We start from the raw sequence: 21362 nt of genomic DNA, 5'->3' as shown, positions 1-21362 counted from the left end.
TCATCATACCTAGTTCAATCTCGTTACCAGTAAGTCTCTTTACTCATTCCATAATACATCATCCCGCAACTAACTCATTAGTCACATTTCTTGCAAGGCTTATAGTGATGTGCATTGCCGAGAGGGCCCAGAGATACCTCTCCGATACTTGGAGTGACAAATCCTAATGTCGATCTATGCCAACTCAACAAACACCATCGGAGACACCTGTAGACCATCTTTATAATCACCCAGTTACGTTGTGACATCTGATAGTACACAAGGTGTTCCTCCGGTATTCGGGAGTTGTATAATCTCATAGTCAGAGAAACATGTATAAGTCATGAAGAAAGCAATAGCAATAAAACTAAACGATCAACATGCTAAGCTAACGGATGGGTCTTATCCATCACATCATTATCCTAATGATGTGATCCCATTCATCAAATGACAACACATTTCTATGGTTAGGAAACTTAACCATCTTTGATGAATGAGCTAGTCAAGTAGAGGCATACTAGGGACACTTTGTTTTGTCTATGTATTCACACATGTATCAAGTTTTCGGTTAATACAATTCTAGCATGAATAATAAACATTTGACATGATATAAGGAAATATAAATAACATATTTATTATTGCCTCTAGGGAAAATTTCCTTCAGTCTCCCACTTGCACTAGAGTCAATAATCTAGTTCACATCGCCATGTGATTTAACACCAATAGTTCACATCGCCATGTGACCAACACCCAAAGGGTTTACTAGAGTCAATAATCTAGTTCACATCGCCATGTGATTAACACCCAAAGAGTACTAAGGTGTGATCATGTTTTGCTTGTGACTTGTGAGAGAAGTTTAGTCAACGGGTCTGCCACATTCAGATCCGTATGTATTTTGCAAATTTCTATGTCTACAATGCTCTGCACGGAGCTACTCTAGCTAATTGCTCCCACTTTTAATTTGTATCCAGATTGAGACTTAGAGTCATCTGGATTAGTGTCAAAGCTTGCATCGACGCAACCCTTTACGACAAACTTTTTTTCACCTCCATAACCGAGAAACATATCCCTATTCCACTAAGGATAACATTGACCGCTTGATACGTATATTTTGCATCATGTTTTCTTACTTTTATTTATAATGTTTTTATCCATAATAATGCTTTTTGGAGTAATTCTAATGCATTTTCTCTCATAATTTGCAAGGAACACACCAAGAGGGAGAATTCCAGCAGTTGGAAATCTGGACCTAGAAAAGCTACGTTAGGCCACCTATTCTGCACAACTCCAAATGGGCTGAAACTTTACGAAGATTTTTTATGGATTATTTAAGAAAAATTGGAGTCAATAAACACCAGAGGGGGGCCACCAGGTGGGCACAACCCACCTGGGCGCGCCAGGCCCCCCTGGCGCGCCCTGGTGGTTTGTGGCCTCCTCGGCCCACCTCTGGTGCCCATCTTCTGGTGTATGAGTGGTTTTGACCTAGAAAAAATAATAGGAGAACTTTCAGGATGAAGCGCCGCCGTCTCGAGGAGGAACTTGGGCAGGAGCACTTTTGCCCTACGGCGGAGCGATTCTGCCGGGGGAACTTCCCTGCCGGAGGGGGAAATCATCGTCGTCATCATCACCATCAACTCTCCCATCTTGGGGAGGGCAATATCCATCAACATCTTCACCAGCACCATCTCATCTCAAACCCTAGTTCATCTCTTGTATTCAACCTTGTTACCGGAACTATAGATTGTTGCTAGGGGGTGACTAGTAGTGTTGATTACATCTTGTAGTTGATTACTATATGGTTTATTTGGCGGAAGATTATATGTTCAGATCCAATATGCTATTTAATACCCCTATGATCTTGAGCATAATTATTATTTATGAGTAGTTAATTTCGTTCTTGAGGTCACGGGAGAAATCATGTTGCAAGTAATCATGTAAATTTGATATGTGTTTGATATTTTGATAGTATGTATGTTGTGATTCCCTTAGTGGTGTCATGTGAACATCGACTACATGACACTTCACCATATTTAGGCCTCAGGGAATGCATTGTGGAGTAGTAAATAGATGGTGGGTTGCGAGAGTGACAGAAACTTAAACCCCAGTTTATGCACTATTCCGTAAGGGACCGATTGGATCCTAGAGTTTAATGCTATGGTTAGAATTTATTCTTAATACTTTTCTCATAGTTGCGGATTCTTGTGGGAGGGTTAATCATAAGTAGGAGGTTTGTTCAAGTAAGAACAACACCTAAGCACCGGTCCACCCACACACCAAATTCTCAAAGTAGCGAACACAAATCAAACCAATATGATGAAAGTGACTAGATGAAATTCCCGTGTACCCTCATGAACGCTTTGCTCATTATAAGAAACCATTTTGGCTTGTCCTTTGCCTCAAAAGGATTGGGCTACCTTATTGCATACTTGTTACAATTATCGTTACTTGCTCATTACAAATTACCTTGCCATCAAACTACTCGCTACTTACAATTTCAGCACCTGCAGACACTACCTTACTGAAAACTACTTGTCATTTCCTTCTGCTCCTCGTTGGGTTCGACACTCTTACTTATCGAAAGGAGCTACAATTGATCCCCTATACTTGTGGGTCATCAAGGCTATTCTCTGGCACCGTTGCCGGGGAGTGAAGCACTTTTGGTAAGTGGAATTCGATTTTATATAGTGTGCTGAAATTTATTGTCACTTGTTACCATGGAAAAAAATCCTTTGAGGGGTATGTTCGGGGTATCTTCATCTCGTCCAGAACCACAATTAATTGCCCCTCAACCTACAACACCTACTGAAAATATTGAATATGAAATTCCTTCGGATATGATAGAACAACTGCTAGCTAATCCTTATACAGGAGATGGAACCGAACATCCCGATATGCACTTGATATATGTGGAAAAAATTTGTGGATTGTTTAAGCTTGCAGGTTTACCCGGAGATGAGGTGATAAGAAAGGTTTTCCCTTTATATTTTAAGGGAAAAGCATTGGCATGGTATAGGCTATGTGATGATATTGGATCATGGAATTGGAATCGTTTAAAATTAGAGTTCCACCAAAAAATTTATCATATGCATCTAGTTCATCGTGATCGGAATTATATATACAAGTTTTGGCCTCGTGAAGGAGAAAGTATCGCTCTATATTGGGGGAGGCTTAAGTCAATGTTATGTTCATGCCCTAATCATGAGCTCTCAAGAGAAATTATTATCCAGAATTTTTATGCTCGACTTTCTCGTAATGATCAAATGATGCTTGATACTTCTTGTGTTGGTTCTTTTATGAAGAAGACTATTGAATTCCAGTGGGATCTTTTGGAAAGAATTAAACACAACTCTGAAGATTGGGAACTCGAGAAGGTAAAGAGTCAGGTATTAAACTTAAGTATGATTGTGTTAAATCTTTTATGGATACCGATGCTTTTCAAAAGTTTAGCACTAAATATGGACTTGACTCTGAGATAGTAGCCTCCTTTTGTGAATAATTTGCTACTCATGTTGAACTCCCTAAGGAGAAGTGATTTAAATATTACCCACCTATTAACAAAGAAATTAAAGAACAGGTACCAGTTAAAGAAGAAGCTATACTTTATAATGTTGATCCAGTTGTACCCTACTGCTTATTTTGAGAAACCTCCTTTTCCTGTTAGGGTAAAGGAACATGCTAAGATTTTAGCTGCAGTTAACGAAAGCTCTGTTAGAACACCTAAACCAGATGAACAAATTAGAGTTGAACCTAATATTGCTATGGTTAAAGATCTCTTTGAAGAAGATGTGGATGGGCATGTTATCTACTTCTGTGCAGAAGCTGCTAGAATTGCCAAAACCGAAAAAGGGATAAAAATAGACCAGTTGTTGGCCTGCCTGTCATTTCAGTTAAAATAGGAGATCACTGTTATCATGGTTTATGTGATATGGGTGCTAGTGTGAGTGCTATTCCTTACAAGTTATATCAAGAAATTAGGGAAGATGTTACTATTAAACTCGCAAATAGAGACACTATATCACCTTGTGGGATTATTAGAGATGTTGAAGTCTTGTGTGGGAAAATAAAATATCCTACTGATTTTCTTGTTCTTGGTTCCCCACAAGATGACTTTTGTCTCGGTAGACCTTTCTTGAACACAGTTAATGCTAAGATAGATTGTCAGAAACAAACTATGGGTGTTAGCTTTGGTGATGAGTCTCATGAGTTTAATTTTTCCAAGTTTAGTAGGAACCATCATGAAAAAGAATTGCCTGGCAAGGATGAATTAATTGGTATTGCTTCTATTGTTGTGCCACCTACTGATCCTTTAGAACAATATTTGCTAGACCATGAGAATGATTTACATATGCATGAAAGAAATGAAATAGATAATATTTTCTTTCAACAACGTCCTCTGCTTAAACACAATTTGCCTATTGAAACTCTGGGAGGTCCTCCTCCACCTAAAGGTGATCCTGTGTTTGAATTAAAACAATTTCTAGACACTTTGAAATATGCTTATCTTGATGAAAAGAAGATATATCCTGTTATTATTAGTGCTAACCTCTCAGAACATGAAGAAGAAAGATTATCGAAAGTTCTAAGGAAGCACCGGGCTGCTATTGGATATACTCTTGATGATTTAAAGGGCATTAGTCCCACTCTATGTCAGCACAAAATTAATATGGAACCTGATGCTAAACCAGTTGTTGATCACCAACGTCGGTTAAATCCGAAGATGAAAGAGGTGGTAAGAACGGAAATATTAAAACTTCTGGAGGCAGGTATAATTTATCCTATAGCTGATAGTAGATGGGCAAGTCCTATTCATTGTGTTCCTAAGAAGGAGGTATTAATGTTGTTCCTAATGATAAGAATGAACTCATTCCACAAAGAATTTTTACAGGCTATAGAATGGTAATTGATTTTAGAAAATTAAATAAAGCAACTAGAAAAGATCATTACCCTTTGCCTTTTATTGATCAAATGCTTGAAATATTATCTAAGCACACACACTTTTGGTTCCTTGATGGATATTCTGGCTTTTCACAAATACATGTTTCTCAACCTAATCAAGAAAAGACCACTTTTACTTGCCCATTTGGAACCTATGCTTATAGACGTATGCCTTTTGGTTTATGTAATGCACCTGCTACCTTTCAAAGATGTATGACTGCTATATTCTCTGACTTTTGTGAAAAGATTGTTGATGTTTTTATGGATGACTTTTCTATTTACGGGAAGTCTTTTGATGATTGTTTAAGAAATCTTGAGCGAGTTTTGCAGAGATGTGAACAAACAAATCTTGTCTTGAATTTTGAGAAGTGCCACTTTATGGTTAATGAAGGCATTGTCTTGGGTCATAAAATTTCTGAAAGAGGTATTGAAGTGGCCCAAGCTAAGGTTGATGCAGTTGAGAAAATGCCATGTCCTAAGGACATCAAAGGTATTCATAGTTTCCTAGGTCATGCTGGTTTCTATAGGAGGTTCATTAAAGACTTCTCTAAAATTTCTAGGCCTCTCACTAGTCTTTTGCAAAAGGACGTTCCTTTTGTTTTTGATGATGTTTGTTTAGAAGCCTTTGAAACACTCAAGAAAGCCTTAATATTTGCACCTATTGTTCAACCACCTGGTTGGAACTTGCCTTTTGAAATTATGTGTCATGCTAGTGATTATGTTGTTGGTGCTATTCTAGGACAAAGAGTTTATAAGAAACTTAATGTTATTCATTATGCTAGTAAAACTCTAGACAGTGGTGAAAGGAATTATGCTACTACTAGAAAAGAATTCTTAGCAGTGGTGTTTGCTTGTGATAAATTTAGACCTTATATTGTTGATTCCAAAGTAACTTTTCACACAGACCATGCTGCTATTAAATATTTTATGGAAAAGAAAGATGCTAAACCTAGACTTATTCGTTGGGTTCTCTTGTTAAAAGAATTGGATTTGCATATCATTGATAGAAAAGGAGCTGAGAACCCCGTAGCTGATAATTTGTCTAGGCTTGAAAATGTGCTTGATGGCCCACTTCCTATTGATGATAGTTTTCCCGATGAGCAGTTAGCTGAAATAAATGTTGCTAATGGTACTCCTTGGTATGCTGACTATGCTAATTACATTGTTGCTAGATATTTGCCACCTAGCTTCACAAACAAAAGAAAAAAATTCTTCTATGATTTAAGACATTACTTTTGGGATGACCCACATCTTTATAAAGGAGTAGATGGTATTATTAGACGTTGTGTACCTGAGCATGAAAAGGGACAAATCGAACAAAAATGTCACTCCGAGGCTTATCGAGGGCATCATGATGGAGATAGAACTTCTCACAAGGTATTGCAATCTGGATTTTATTGGCCTAATCTCTTCAAGGATGCCCGTAAGTTTGTCTCATCTTGTGATGAATGTCAAAGAATAGGTAATATTGGTAAGCGTCAAGAAATGCGTATGAATTATTCACTTGCTGTTGAGCCTTTTGGTGTTTGGGTATTTGATTACATGGGACCTTTTCCTTCCTCTAATGGGTATACACATATTTTGGTTGATGTTGATTATGTTACTAAATGGGTAGAAGCTATTCCAACTAGTAGTGTTGATCACAAAACCTCTATTAAAATGCTTAAGGAAGTTATTTTCCAAAGGTTTGGAGTCCCTAGATACTTAATGACCGATGGTGGCTCACACTTTATTCATGGTGCTTTCCGTAAAATGCTTGCCAAGTATGATGTTAACCATAGAATTGCATCACCCTATCATCCTCAGTCTAGTGGTCAAGTTGAACTTAGCAATAGAGAAATAAAATTAATTTTGCAAAAGACTATGAATAGGTACAGGAAGAATTAGTCTGTCGGTGTTCTGGGAACGGGGGTCCCCAGACTTGCCTGCCTGCGGCCTGCAGCGTGGCTCAAAGGGGGGCCCAACACGGCCCATCTTCATCAACACAGACCCAAGACCTTCGCGAGGGGCCAAGCCTCGCGGGGCGGACGACGCGGAGCTTCCTCAGGCACGGCCTCACCAGGCTGGCTTGCGAGGAGGCGGAGAGATCAAGGCGGGGTACCTCACGAGGTGCCCGTGACGCAAGCCATGACGACCAAAGGCGCCAGGCGGGTGCCAGCCCGCGCAGTGTCCTCCTTTCCTCTTTGGTGCAAAGGGAGCAAGCGCAGCCGCGGAGTACCAAGGCGTCAGGCAAAGGTTGCCATTTCGCTGCAACAAGACCAAGACCGGGAGGACTGCAAGACGGAGGTCATCGTGCAGCCCAAGACGGCGTCACCACCAGAGCTTTGTGCAGGCGAAGACTACTTTTGTCAGGATAGCTGGTACTACATGTCCCCCTTTAAATTAGCCCGCCATTGTTGGCTCCCTTCCCGCTCGATATTTGGGAAGAGGACTAGGGCCTCTATAAATAGGACCAGCCCCCCACAGGGGAGGAGAGAGGAACGATCAGAGAGAATCAGAGAGAGAGAGGATCAACAATCGGAGAGAGAGAGAAGGGTGACTGAACTCCACCCAGCAGTTCATCGCCCCAGCCAAGAGCAGACCCTCGCGAGGCTGTTCTTCCTTGTATTGTTCATCATCATCAGCCCAAGAGGCAATCCACCACGCCACACACTGGAGTAGGGTATTACACCACAACGGTGGCCCGAACCAGTATAAACCCTGTGTCTCTCGTGTTGTTCTTTCCATAGCTTAGATCTTAGCGAGGCGGAGGGGTGCAGGTAGGTAGGAGGCGAAATCTTCGTGCGCACCCCAGTGTTCGAACCTCAAGGGTCTGCCGGAACCCGAAATCCGACATTTGGCGCGCTAGGTAGGGGTGCGCCGGAATTCGTCTTCCACCACCCCGTTCTCCTCCGATCATCGCGCCCATGTCTGACGCTCGTCGGGCCCACGCCGAGCACCGGGCCGCTCTCGCTTCCCGCGTCGCCCAGACGGTTCCTGTCGGCGGGCGTCCTCGCCGTTCCCCGTCACCTGCCGTCAACACCGCCACCGGCCGGGCGGGGGACAAGCAACAAGCATCGTCTCAGCATCCATCCGTGCGGCAAGATGGCCGCACCGCAACTCCCTCGCTCACCCCAGCTGGTTCTTCATCCCGCGCGTTCCACGCACCCATGGAGGCTCGAGCTGCGCTCATCGCGGCAAACGAGCTCCTGCGCTACCGTCCCGTCGACGACGTCTACGAAGAATGGCTCGACCGCGTCGCCGAGCTTGTCCACGCAGCAGGGGGCTCTCCTACGCCCTCCGTTCCGCAACACCGCACCCCGCCCCGCGCGAGCGACGAGGCTCCGGCAGCGGCCCGGCCGCCTTCTCCTCAAGAAGGCACCATGGCTCCAAGGCGCATGGCCCCTGGGCGGAACCCGCTCCGTTAGGTGCCAGCGCAGCAAGAGCAGAGCTGCCAGGAAATCCCTCGCCTGCAAGAAGCTGCCTGGGCGCTCCATGCTCCAGCATGTCGCGACCATGCTCCTGCTCCCGCATGTCAAGACCCGGCTGCAGCGCGTGGGGATATGAAAGACCAAGCTCTTCGTCACCCAAGGCCTCCCGTGGCCACAGCAGGCTGCCGTGCCTTCACCACCGAGCTACACAGCGTCGCGTGGCCCGACAAGTTCAAGCCAGACCTGCCTCCTCGTTACGACGGCACGACTGACCCTGCGGAGTTCCTCCAGCTCTACGAGCTGGGCATTGAAGCTGCCAACGGAGACGAGAAGGTCCTGGCGAACTGGTTTCCCATGGCACTCAAGGATGGGGCCCGCACCTGGCTCCTGAAACTGGCTCCAGGGACGATCTCCTCCTGGGACGAGATGCGCACCCGCTTCATCGCCAACTTCCAAGGTACTCGCGACCGGCCACCCGCCATGAGCGACATGCGCCGCATCAAGCAACAACCCGGGGAGACCCTGCAGAAGTACATCCAGCGCTTCAACAACGCATGCCTCAAGATTCCCAAGGTGACTGAGGAGGCCATCATCTCAGCCTTCTCCGACGGCATGCGCGATGCAAGATGAAGGAGGAGCTGGCGATGCATGAAGACCTGTGCACTTCCTTGGAGCTGTTCAACTTGGCAACCAAGTGCGCCAGGGCTGAGGAAGGGCGTCTCTCCCTCCTCGAGCTGCCTGCTGCAGACCCAGAAGAGAAGAAGCCCAAGGCCAAGGATGTGAAGCGCAAGGGGGCTGCCGTGCTCGCGGCAGAACCAGACACCAAGCGGGGCAGAGATCAGCCCGAACCTTCCAAGGGCAGTCGGTACTGTGTGTACCACGACCTCCACACCCACAACACCAACGAATGTCAAGAGCTCCGAGCCGTGCGAGAAGGAAGGATCGGCCGTCGCCCCGACCGCGGTGACCGGGGCTACGGTCGAGGAGGAGGAAGGAACGCAGGACGCTGGGAAGACCGTGGCCCGCGCCAAGGGTGGCGCGATCAACCTCGCGAGGATCGCTGGCAAGACCCGCCTCGCGAGGGAGACTGGAGGGATCAGCCTCGCGAGGATTGCCCGCAAGGCAATGCAGGCCTCCCTCCGCTGCCATCGCAGCCAAGGAGAAACGAGGACCGCCACCAAGACGAGGGGGCTGGGGGCTTCCAGGAGCCGCGCGCGATCGCCTGCATCCTGGGCGGGGCTCAAGCCCCAGCCTCTCAGCGCATCTTCAAGCAGTTCGCCCGCGAAGTGAATGCAGTCCTCCCCAGGCTTGAAGCCACGCGCCCTCTCAGGTGGTTGGCGTGCGCCATCACGTTCAGCTCAGCAGATCAGCTCAAGTGTGTGGCTACAGCCGGAGTCCTCCTGATGCTTTGTTCCCCAATCATCAGCAACGTGGTGGTCACCAGGACCCTCATCGATGGCGGGGCAGGGCTCAACGTCCTGTCCGTGGAAACATTCAACAATCTCCAAGTGCCCTACAGCCAGCTTCAGCCAACCAAGCCTTTCTCCGGAATCACCGACGGCTCCACGGTCCCGATTGGGCAGGTCCGCCTCCCTGTCACCTTCGGGGCACGCGACAACTACCGCACCGAGCTCATCGACTTCGACGTCGCTCACATTCGCCTGCCGTACAACGCCATCCTTGGGTACCCAGCGCTGGCCAAGTTCATGGCCGTAACTCACCACGGCTACAACATCCTCAAGATGCCAGGAAGTGGCGGAGTCATCACGGTGCCCTGTGAAGAGAAGGACGCGGTGTGTTCCCTGGAACGAGCCTTTCAGGCCGCGTCACTGGAAGACCCGGATCGCGGAAGCAGGAGGCTTCCCGAGACCGCCCCAAGAAGAAGAAGACATTGTCCGGCCCGGCCCCTCAGGAGGCAGGCCCCTCTGGGCCCGTGCCTGCCCAGGGGGAACCTCCTTCCATCGCATAGGAAAGCACGCCCGGCGCCCTCCTCAGGCAGGGCTCGGGGGCTCTCCCCTGGAGGGCCACCGACCTGGCTAGGGTCACGAGGGAGGCGCTTGGGCACCACATGGAGGCGTGTTTCGAAGCACGTTTCCCTCAAGAAGGAGTAAGGCAAGGAGAGCCAGACCCTCAGGAGTTCGTCAGCAAGGCCATTCAGGAGCTACAGGAGTCAAGGGTCATGAAAGGCGGCCGCCGTCTACCAGCAGTGGCTCCCCATCCAGGCGAGGATGGTGGGCTGCGCGTCTGCATCGACATACCAGGGCTCAACCGAGTCGCCTCTCTGGAGCGCCTCTGGCCCTCGCGAGTGGGGCGCTGCGGAGGTCCACCCCACAGCTATGTTCGCATGCCTTACGGCTTGCCGAACGCGGCTGCCACGTACCAGCGCCTCATGAGGGGCATCATGGAGGCACAAGAGGCCAGGCGTTCCGCAGCCCTGGCGGAGATGGAGATGGTCCGCGGGGAGCCGCCAGCACCTCCGGAGCCTCCCGAGGCCCCTGGGCCTGGGGGCTCGTGAGGATCGGCTTCCGCAGCCCACCGAGTCTGCTACACCAACACCCCTTCGTCCTCAACGTCATCAGGTGACATCTTTCAAGTTTCACTTCCAGCTGGGAGCGCCCCCCAGGGCTGCATTATTCCCAGGCCGCGTGGGTCCGTCCCTGCGGCATGTATCCCTTTTATTTCATGTTGTTAGCTTACCTTGTTGGGGGCGCCCCTCGGGCTGCATGATCCCCAAGTCGCTCGGGCCAGACCCAGCGGCATGTATCTCATTTGCATTTATTTCCGGTTATGCGTTATACCCACCATGCTTGATTATTTGATGTCGGTCCATGGCACCTCTTCTTCTCCATGCCGACCACTTGCACGTTAAAGGGGGGGTACCTGAGCATCGCGACTCAGGGCTCTTACTGGCTCTCCAGCCCTCACCCTCTGGCCTTGTCCACGGCATCGCGACCTGGCATACCAGCGACGGCTGAGACCCGCTCGAGGGCTGGGACCCGAGGATGTAGAGTGCCGGCATCTAACCAAATTTGCAGGGAAACATCACAAGATAAGGCCCAGTGCCAGGCGCAACCCGCCTAGAGGTAGGGCCCCGTGAGTCCCGCGCTGGCTCACGGGTGCCCAGATACACCTCGCCAGGCCCTACCGTGCTAGCCACGTGTCAGGGCGGGGCTGTACACGCCCCGGGGGCTCCTCCCGGAGGGGGCCCCCTCCCACGTACCAGTGGAAGCACCATGCTCCGCGCTGGCTGACGACATTGCCGAGGAGCGGCTATGCCCGTACACATACGGAAGCGCTATGCTCCGCGCTGGTGATAAACAACTGAGGGTGGCCCCCGGGCCGCATCAACCTCAGGGAGCCCAGAGCTCAGTGTCTAGCCTCATCGTAACGCCTCCCCTCGGGAGTGCCGCGCGAGGGGGCTGGGCACGGGGGCTGCGCCTGGGTCACACCCAGACGCACGCCGCCCAGCCAGGCCCCCCGGGCCTGGTTCGTCGCGCGTCTCTCCCCGAGCGGAGCCAAGGTACGAAGGCCGTTTGAGCGTCAAGGGGGACTCCTGAGCATCGCGACTCAGGAGCCTAACTGGTCGCGTAGCCCCTCACTCCTTAGTTCCGAAAGGCTAACGGCGGTTGAGGTATGCGCGCGGCCGGGCTCTACAGACGTAGAACGGTAGATCCACCCACATCACACCTCCCTACTTGCAATTCGTGCGCCAAGGGGGACTCCTGAGCATCGCGACTCAGGAGCCTAACTTGTCACGTAGCCCCTCACTCCTTGGCCCCGTCCTGGTTTCCAGTCGGGACTAATGCTGGGTGAGGTATGCGCGGGGCCGGGCTCTGCCGGCGTAGAACATAAGCAAGTAGGAAGGAAAAGCGCAAATTTCAAGGAATTCAAAAGCAAATATTACAGTCCACACTGTTATCTCAATGCCAAACGCAAGTTTAAACGCCTCCCCGAGGCATGATACATGTGCAGGAATTAAAGGCGGGACAGGAGCCACAACGGAGTCACTTGTCGGTGGTGGAGCAGCGCGGAGTGGATCCGCCTTATGGAGCAGTGGGGTCGGCAGCGCCTTGCTTCGGCTTGGTGCTGAAGGCCCGGAACTTCCCCAGCAGAGCCTCCGCGCGACCCTTCACAGCCTCGGCAGTGGCAGCGGCACGCTCGCCGCTTACTGGCTCTAGCAGGCTGTCGAGGTCGATGTCGGGATCGTGAAGGTAGATGTGGGTGAGCACCCGCGTCAGTGCCGCAGAAGACAGGACACGCGCCTCGGCCTCGACCGTGGGGCCAAGGCCAAGGGCGACATCTTCAAGAGCGCGAACCAGGAAGGGAAGCAGCTTGGCAGGGCCATCCTCGGCGCTAGCCAGCGGGCTCTCCAGGCCGCTGTCATAAAGCGTCCTCAGCGAGGAGCGAGCCTTTGCCTCCATCTCCGTGAAGGCCACGCGGTCCTCGGCAAGAACCAGGGCCTTGTCGTCCAGCTCAGCCTTCCTCGCCCCCAACTCCTGCTCCAGCGCGCCTAGGCGGTCGCGGCACTTCCTGAGCTTGACCTCCCTCTCCTTGACGGCCACCTCGCGAGCCTTCACGCCTTCTTCCTGCTCTTGGTGAAGGCGGACCTCTTTCGCGAGCTGGTCCCGCAGGCCTTGCAGCTCGTCCACCAGCGCCTTGCAGCGACCACGGATGTCGACCACCTCCCCCAGGGCTGCGTCACGAGCAGCCTTCGCCTCAAGGACGGCATGCTTCTCCTCATCGCAAGCCGTCGAGGCCTGGACCAGCGCCGCCCGAATCGAAGCGTCGGAGCGAACCCATCCTGAAGCCAGCTCCAAGCGCCCAGCCACCAAGCGAGGGTCGGCGCCAAGAAGATCCTTCCGCAGTCGGTCCAGCTCAGCAATAGGACGATCCAAAACGGCAGAAGGAGTCGGAGAGACAGCAGCCGGTGGAGTAGGAGGAGAAGGCGGTAGCGCGGCCATAGCATCCTGAGGCGGAGTCTGCTACGCCCCAACGGCTGTAGTGGCGGCAGCAGGCAAAGGCACCTCGGGAGTCGCTTGGGCTGTGGGGGCCGAGCTCGCCCCAGCCGGCTCAGCCAGACCTCACGAGGACGACCGGGCAGGAGAAGCCCGTGCGTCGCGGTCACCCTCCTTCGCGGGCAGAGGCGCTGCCACGGATGGAACCTCAGGAGCTCCCTTCGGCTTCTTTGCTACAGGTGCCAGCCTATCCAATAGATGCGGACGTCAAGCCTTAGAAGCACAACAAGAAATAAAGACAAGAATCAAAGGCTTACAGGTCGTCGCCAGTGAGCTCGAGCGGCCTTTGGCCAAATTTGAAGCCTGAAAGCCGGCTGGAAGGGTCAACCTCGGGAAGCTTGGAAGCAGAAGGTGCGTCTGCGGTCCGCCTCGGGGCCGGGGCAGACCCGCGGGAGATCAGCCCAGTCCTGTCCTTCTTTGGGATCGGGGGCGAGCTCCCACCGTCCTGCTCGTCGTCATCCTCGTCGTCATCGCTCGGAGAGAGGCGGAGAACGCGGGACCTGCGCCGGGGGAGGGGAACCCTCGACTCTCCGTCAGTCGCTTTGGAGTCAGGCCCTTTTTCCCGCTCCCCTCCTTCCTCCTCTTCGCTGGAGTCGTCGGAGGGCACGTCCACCGGTTCCTCGAGAGTTTCCATGGGCATGGGCCCGTCCCCGTTGAAGACGGGCATGGACTCCACTACCTGCTCCCAGTCGTCGCGGAGGAACAAGGGCGTAGGAGCGCCCTCCAACCTCGCCAGATCACCCTCGACCAGAGATTGGAGGACCGCAGCCAGGTCTCCGTCGGCCAAGGCTGCGGGGCTCGGATGGGGCCTCCACATCGGAAGTGAGTACTTCCGAAGCGGAGCTAGCTGGTGCTCTAGGAATTCCCTCAGCAGCGACGCGCCGGTCAGCTTCGCCGCCGCCATGTTGGCTGGCCTCAGATCCGCGTCCATCTTCTCCAACACCAGCTTCGCGCGGGGGTCCGCGAACTCCACTCGACCCCAATCGCTGGAGCTCGTGGGCTGCTCCGTGGGCAAGATCAGCCGAGGGTGGATGCGCCCAGCATCCGCCAAGACCCACTTGCTCCTGAAGCCCTCAATCCTTTTCCCGGGGTTTGAGATGGCAATGGCGCCACCGTACGCGATGAAGCTCATGCACACGGAAGCAGGACCGCGAGAGGTCCGGAGGTAGAAGTAGTGGCGCAGCAAGGCCACTGAGGGCTGCACCCCCACGTGAGCCTCGCAGTAATAGGCAAAGATTGCCAGGAGAAGGACGGAGTTGGGGTGGAGATGCAGAGCCTCTAGCTTGTAATGGCGGAGGATAGAGAAGAAGAACTCGGAGAAGGGAGGCACCAGGCCAGCAGCAATGGCACTTACGAAGAACGGATAGAAGGTGCTCCCTTGACCCTCAGGGGTGGCGGAGCCGGCCTTGAACACCTTCGCCCCGTCGATGCCCCGCGCCGCCGCCATCCGGCGCAACTGGGCGAGGCTCTCCTCCGACACGTTCGGCGAGTCCAGGGCAGACGAGTACCAAGCTACGGTCGGGGGCTGACGAGGCGCCATGGCTTCCTAGGTCTCACGGTCGGAGTAGATCTGGAAATTTTGGAGGAAGGAAGGAGAGGCGCAAGAAAGGGGATCTGAGCAGCAACCGGAGAAAGCAAAAAGCAAAGCCTAGGCAGATGCTGCTCCTTTATCAACTCGCACGGTTGCTAAGGCGCTCACGTCCAATCAGCTGCCATGCGGCACCCAAGGCCGCAGGCTGTTAGGGCCCGCGGCGCTTCGCTCTTGCCCTTCCGCCTCCCTGCACGGCCAAGTCCTGGCGCGCCTTAGGCTCGGGGGCTACTGTCGGCGTTCTGGGAACGGGGGTCCCCAGACTTGCCTGCCTGCGGCCTGCGGCATGGCTCAAAGGGGGGCCCAGCACGGCCCATCTTCATCAACACAGACCCAAGACCTTCGCGAGGGGCCAAGCCTCGTGGGGCGGACGATGCGGAGCTTCCTCAGGCACGGCCTCACTAGGCTGGCTCGCGAGGAGGCGGAGAGATCAAGGCGGGGTACCTCATGAGGTGCCCGTAACGCAAGCCATGACGACCAAAGGCGCCAGGCGGGTGCCAGCCCATGCAGTGTCCTCCTTTCCTCTTTGGTGCAAAGGGAGCAAGCGCAGCCGCGGAGTACCGAGGCATCAGGCAAAGGTTGCCATTTCGGTGCAACAAGACCAAGACCGGGAGGACTGCAAGATGGAGGTCATCATGGAGCCCAAGACGGCGTCACCACCAGAGCTTTGTGCAGACGAAGACTACTTTTGTCAGGATAGCTGGTACTACCTGTCCCCCTTTAAATTAGCCCGCCATTGTTGGCTCCCTTCCCGCTCGATATTTGGGAAGAGGACCAGGGCCTCTATAAATAGGACCAGCCCCCCACAGGGGAGGAGAGAGGAACGATCAGAGAGAATCAGAGAGAGAGAGGATCAACAATCGGAGAGAGAGAGAGAAGGGTGACTGAACTCCTCCCAGCAGTTCATCGCCCCAGCCAAGAGCAGACCCTCGCGAGGCTGTTCTTCCTTGTATTGTTCATCATCATCAGCCCAAGAGGCAATCCACCACGCCACACACTGGAGTAGGTTATTACACCACAACGGTGGCCCGAACCAGTATAAACCCTGTGTCTCTCGTGTTGTTCTTTCCATAGGTTAGATCTTAGCGAGGCGGAGGGGTGCATGTAGGTAGGACGCAAAATCTCTGCGCGCACCCCAGTGTTCGAACCTCAAGGGTCTGCCGGAACCCGAAATCCGACATAGTCTAAGAAATTAGATGATGCACTTTGGGCTTATAGAACAGCTTATAAAAATCCTATGGGTATGTCTCCTTATAAAATGGTTTATGGAAAAGCTTGTCATTTGCCTCTTGAGTTAGAACATAAAGCTTATTAGGCAATTAAAGAACTCAATTATGATTTCAAACTTGCTGGTGAAAAGAGGTTATTTGATATAAGCTCATTAGATGAATGGAGAACCCAAGCTTATGAAAATGCAAAGTTATTCAAAGAAAATGTTAAAAGATGGCATGACAAAAGAATCCAAAAGCGTGAGTTTAAAGTTGGAGAATATGTTCTTTTGTACAACTCTCGTTTTAGATTTTTTTTTGTAGGAAAGCTCCTCTCGAAATGGGAAGGCCCCTATGTCATCGAGGAGGTTTACTGGTCTGGAGCCATCAAAATAAATAATTTCGAAGGCACTAACCCGAAGGTTGTCGATGGGCAACGAATAAAGCATTATATCTCAGGTACGCCTATTAATGTTGAAAGTAATATTATCCAAACTTTCACACTGGAAGAACAAATAAAAGAGTCCTTTCGGAACACTCTAGAATCATGAAAATAAGGAGGTACGTGATACGGTAAGTAAATGGACTCCGAAAATCTACAAAAATATTTTTTATCAGTTTTGGAATATTTTAAAATTTTGGAAATAACAAACTCCGAGGAAGCGTACCCTGGTGGGCACAGGACACCACGGTGCATCAGGCTTGCCTAGCGCGCCCAGGTGGGTTGTGCCCACCTGGGACACCTCCCGTACTCCGTTTTTCTACCATATACTTGTTCTGCAAGATAAAAAAGTCTATATATACTTCCCGAACCTGTTGATCACTATATCATGGAGAAATCCGTTGTTCTCTTTTTTCTTGTTGTTTTCTGTTAGATTCCATCTACCATGGCCTCTTCAAGCTCCTCCAAGGACAAGATCTCTCCTTCATCACCACCATCATCTCCTTCACCACCAAAAGGATAATTGAGTATCGGGTATATGTGCACTCCCCTTGGCTTCCGCCAAGCTTGGGGGAGGTGCCCCGATATCGTATCATCCCACTATATTTTTGCTTTTATTTATCTTAGTTCAATCTTTTGCTTTCAAATGAAATAAAGTTTAGTTCGATCCTTTCTTCTTTTGAGAGTTTGCTTAGTGATCTATCCCTATAACCGTGTGCAAGTTATATAATGAAGTTAGTTTTAGTTTTTGCTTTCTTTACTTTCATGTTGCGAATGAAGAAAAGAAATAAGGAAGAAAGAAAAAGAGAAAGGAAATAGATGAAGAAAGGAAGTAAATAATGAAAAGATTATATACTAATCCTATGGTAGATGATGGCACCATATAAGGAAAAGTATAGGTAGAAAATTTTATTAGAGACTGGCAAACATAGCATTAGTCAATGATGCAACTCATGAAAGAATTAATAAGGGAAGAGAAGATTCACATATGGATATACTATCCTAGAAATCTTTTGTGATTGCGAGCCCTCGTCAAAATATTATATGCCAAAATTGTTGACGTTGGACAAGCAAGACAACTTAATGGTTTATGTTTGTTTATATTCACATAGAAGTCATATTGTCATAGATCCTTTAGCATGTGATGCTTGCCCCCTATCTTTGCTAGCCAAAAATTCTGTACTAAGTAGAAATACTACTTGTGCATCCAAAAACCCTTAAACCCAAATCTTTTTCAAGTGTCCACCATACCTACCTAGGGATTGAGCAAGATCCCTCAAGTAAGTTGTCATCTGTGCAAAAAGGAAATAAAAATTGCTTCTAAAAGTGTGAGATCATTTAGTGTAAGAGAAAATTGAGCGTTGTACGAACTTGGATGACAAAGAATAAAAGCGACATATTGCATAATAAAGGTTGTCATCTTAAGGGGCAATACAACGTGACGTTCTCTTGCACTAAGGGATTGAGCATACAAACAAATAAGCGCATGACAACCTCTGCTTCCCTCCGCGAAGTGCCTATCTTTTACTTTTACACAAAGAGTCAAAGTTTTCTCTCTATCCCTTTTATTTTTATCTTTTGGCAAGCATCATGTGGTGAGGAAAGATATAGGCACATATGTCCAATTGAATATAGATAGCATGAGTTATTATTGTTGACATCACCCTTGAGGTGAGTATGTTGGGAGCCGAAACTATAAGCCCTTATCTTTCTATGTGTCCGATTGAAATGTTTTGCTCATGGGTACAAGATGAGTGTTACAAATCATAGAAGACTATATGATGGTTGAGTACGTGGACTTGCCTAAAGGCTCTGACATGTGACTCTTCCCGAAAAGATGATGAATTGTAGTTGCAAAATTGACTGAGAACATAATTCGTTGGTTTCTAATAGAGCTTTTGCTTTATACTTCGATTGTGTGATGAACTATTACTTATTCATGAGAAGTATATGATAAAATTTCTATGATAAAAGTCCTATGTTTAATGTCATTGTTGTTATAATAATCAACATGATGCTTCTATGTCCGTATTTTGTTTTTATCGACACCTCTCTCTCAAAGCATGTGGACATGTTTTTCAATTTCGGTTTTTGCTTGAGGACAAGCGAGGTCTAAGCTTGGGGGAGTTGATACGTCCATTTTGCATCATGTTTTCTTACTGTTATTTATAATGTTTTTATCCATAATAATGCTTTTTGGAGTAATTCTAATGCCTTTTCTCTCATAATTTGCAAGGAACACACCAAGAGGGAGAATTCCGGCAGCTGGAAATCTAGACCTGGGCCAGGCCACCTATTCTGCACAACTCCAAATGGGCTGAAACTTTACGGAGATTTTTTATGGATTATTTAAGAAATATTGGAGTCAATAAACACCAGAGGGGGCCACCAGGTGGGCACAATGCACCTGGGCGCGCCAGGCCCCCCTGGCGCACCCTGGTGGGTTGTGGCCTCCTCGGCCCACCTCCGGTGCCCATCTTCTGGTATATAAGTGCTTTTGACCTAGAAAAAAATAAGAGGAGGACTTTGGGGATGAAGCGTCACTGCCTCGAGGCGGAACTTGGGCAGGAGCACTTTTTGTTGGGGAACACAGTAATTTCAAATTTTTCCTACGCACACGCAAGATCTATCATGGTGATGCATAGCAACGAGAGGGAAGAGTGTGGTCCACGTACCCTCATAGACCGTAAGCGGAAGCGTAATGACAACGCGATTGATGTAGTCGAACGTCTTCACGACCCAACCGATCCTAGCATCGAAAGTACGACACCTCTGTGATTTGCACATGTCCAGCTCGGTGACGTCTCGCAAACTCTTGATCCAGCTGAGTGTCGAGGGAGAGCTTCGTCAGCACGACGGCGTGATGACGGTGATGATGAAGCTACCGGCGTAGGGCTTCGCCTAAGCACTATGATGATATGACCGAGGTGGATTATGGTGGAGGGGGGCACCGCACACGGCTAAAAGCAATCAACTTGTGTGTTCTAGGGTGCCCCCTGCCCCCGTATATAAAGGAGCAAGGGGAGGCCGGTTGGCCCTAGGGGCGCGCCAAGGGAAGAGGAATCCTCCTCCTAGTAGGAGTAGGATTCCTCCTTTCCTAGTCCTACTAGGAGGAGAAGGGGAAAGAAGGAAAGGAGAGGAAGAGGAGAAGAGAAGGGGGGCGCGCCCCCCTCCCTAGTCAAATTCGGACTCCCTATAGGCAGGGACGCGGCTGCCCCTTGTGGGCTGCCTCCCCTCTTCCCTATGGCCCATGTAGGCCCAATCTTTCCCCGGGGGGTTCCGGTAACCCTCCGGCACTCCGGCTTTCTCCGAAATCACCCGGAACACTTCCGGTGTCCGAATATAGTCGTCCAACATATCAATCTTTATGTCTCGGCCATTTCGAGACTCCTCGTCATGTCTGTGATCATATCCGGGACTCCGAACTTCCTTCGGTACATCAAAACACATAAACTCACAATACCGATCATCACCGAACGTTAAGCGTGCAGACCCTACGGGTTCGAGAACTATGTAGACATGATCGAGAAACATCTCCGGTCAATAACCAATAGCGGAACCTGGATGTTCATACTGGCTCCCACATATTCTACGAAGATCTTTATCAATCAAACCACATAACAACATACGGTGTTCCCTTTGTCATCGGTATGTTACTTTCCCGAGATTCGATCATCGGTATCTCAGTACCTAGTTCAATATCGTTACCGGCAAGTCTCTTTACTCATTCCGTAATACATCATCCCGCAACTAACTCATTAGTCACATTACTTTCCAGGCTTATAGTGATGTGCATTACCGAGAGGGCCCAGAGATACCTCTCCGATACTCGGAGTGACAAATCCTAATCTCGATCTATGCCAACTCAACAAACACCATCGGAGATACCTGTAGAGCATCTTTATAGTCACCCTGTTACGTTGTGACATTTGATAGCACAATAGCATGTTCCTCTGGTATTCGGGAGTTGCATGATCTCATAGTCATAGGAACATGTATAAGTTATGGAGAATGCAATAGCAACAAACTAAACGATCATCGTGCTAAGCTAACGGATGGGTCAAGTCAATCACATCATTCTCCAATGATGTGATCCTGTTAATCAAATGACAACTCATGTCTATGGTTAGGAAACATAACCATCATTGATTCAACGAGCTAGTCAAGTAGAGGCATACTAGTGACATTTTGTTTGTCGATGTATTCACACATGTACTAAGTTTCCAATTAATACAATTCTAGCATGAATAATAAACATTTATCATGATATAAGGAAATATAAATAACAACTTCCTTATTGCCTCTAGGGCATATTTCCTTCAGTCTCCCACTTGCACTAGAGTCAATAATCTAGTTCACATCGTCATGTGATTAGTTCTCATCTTTATGTGACTAATACCCAAAGGGTTTACTAGAGTCAATAATCTAGTTTACATCGCTATGTGATTAACACCCAAAGAGTGATCATGTTTTGCTTGTGAGAGAAGTTTAGTCTACGGTCTGCAACATTCATATCCGTATGTATTTAGCAAATTTCTATGTCTACAATACTCTGCACGGAGCTACTCTAGCTAATTGCTCGCACTTTCAATATGTATCTAGATCAAGACTTAGAGTAATCTAGATCAGTGTCAAAAGCTTGCATCGACGTAACTCTTTATGATGAACTCTTTTATCACCTCCATAGCCGAGAAATATTTCCTTAGTCCTCTAAGGATAATGTTAACCGCTGTCCAGTGATCTACTGCTAGATCACTATTGTACTCCCTTGCCAAAATCATGCTA

The 21362-nt window shown here is 49.4% G+C and overlaps 1 pseudogene; it reads left to right on the top strand.

Moving 5' to 3' along the window:
- Positions 1–5853: 5853 nt before the first annotated feature.
- The window catches only part of LOC123061444 (uncharacterized), a 126264-nt pseudogene continuing 110755 nt past the window's right edge, over positions 5854–21362 (top strand).

The sequence above is a fragment of the Triticum aestivum genome, chromosome 3A (assembly GCF_018294505.1).
Source record: "Triticum aestivum cultivar Chinese Spring chromosome 3A, IWGSC CS RefSeq v2.1, whole genome shotgun sequence".
Taxonomy (NCBI): domain Eukaryota; kingdom Viridiplantae; phylum Streptophyta; class Magnoliopsida; order Poales; family Poaceae; genus Triticum; species Triticum aestivum.
Note: the sequence above shows the minus strand (reverse complement) of the source record. Positions and strands in the feature narration are given on the sequence as shown.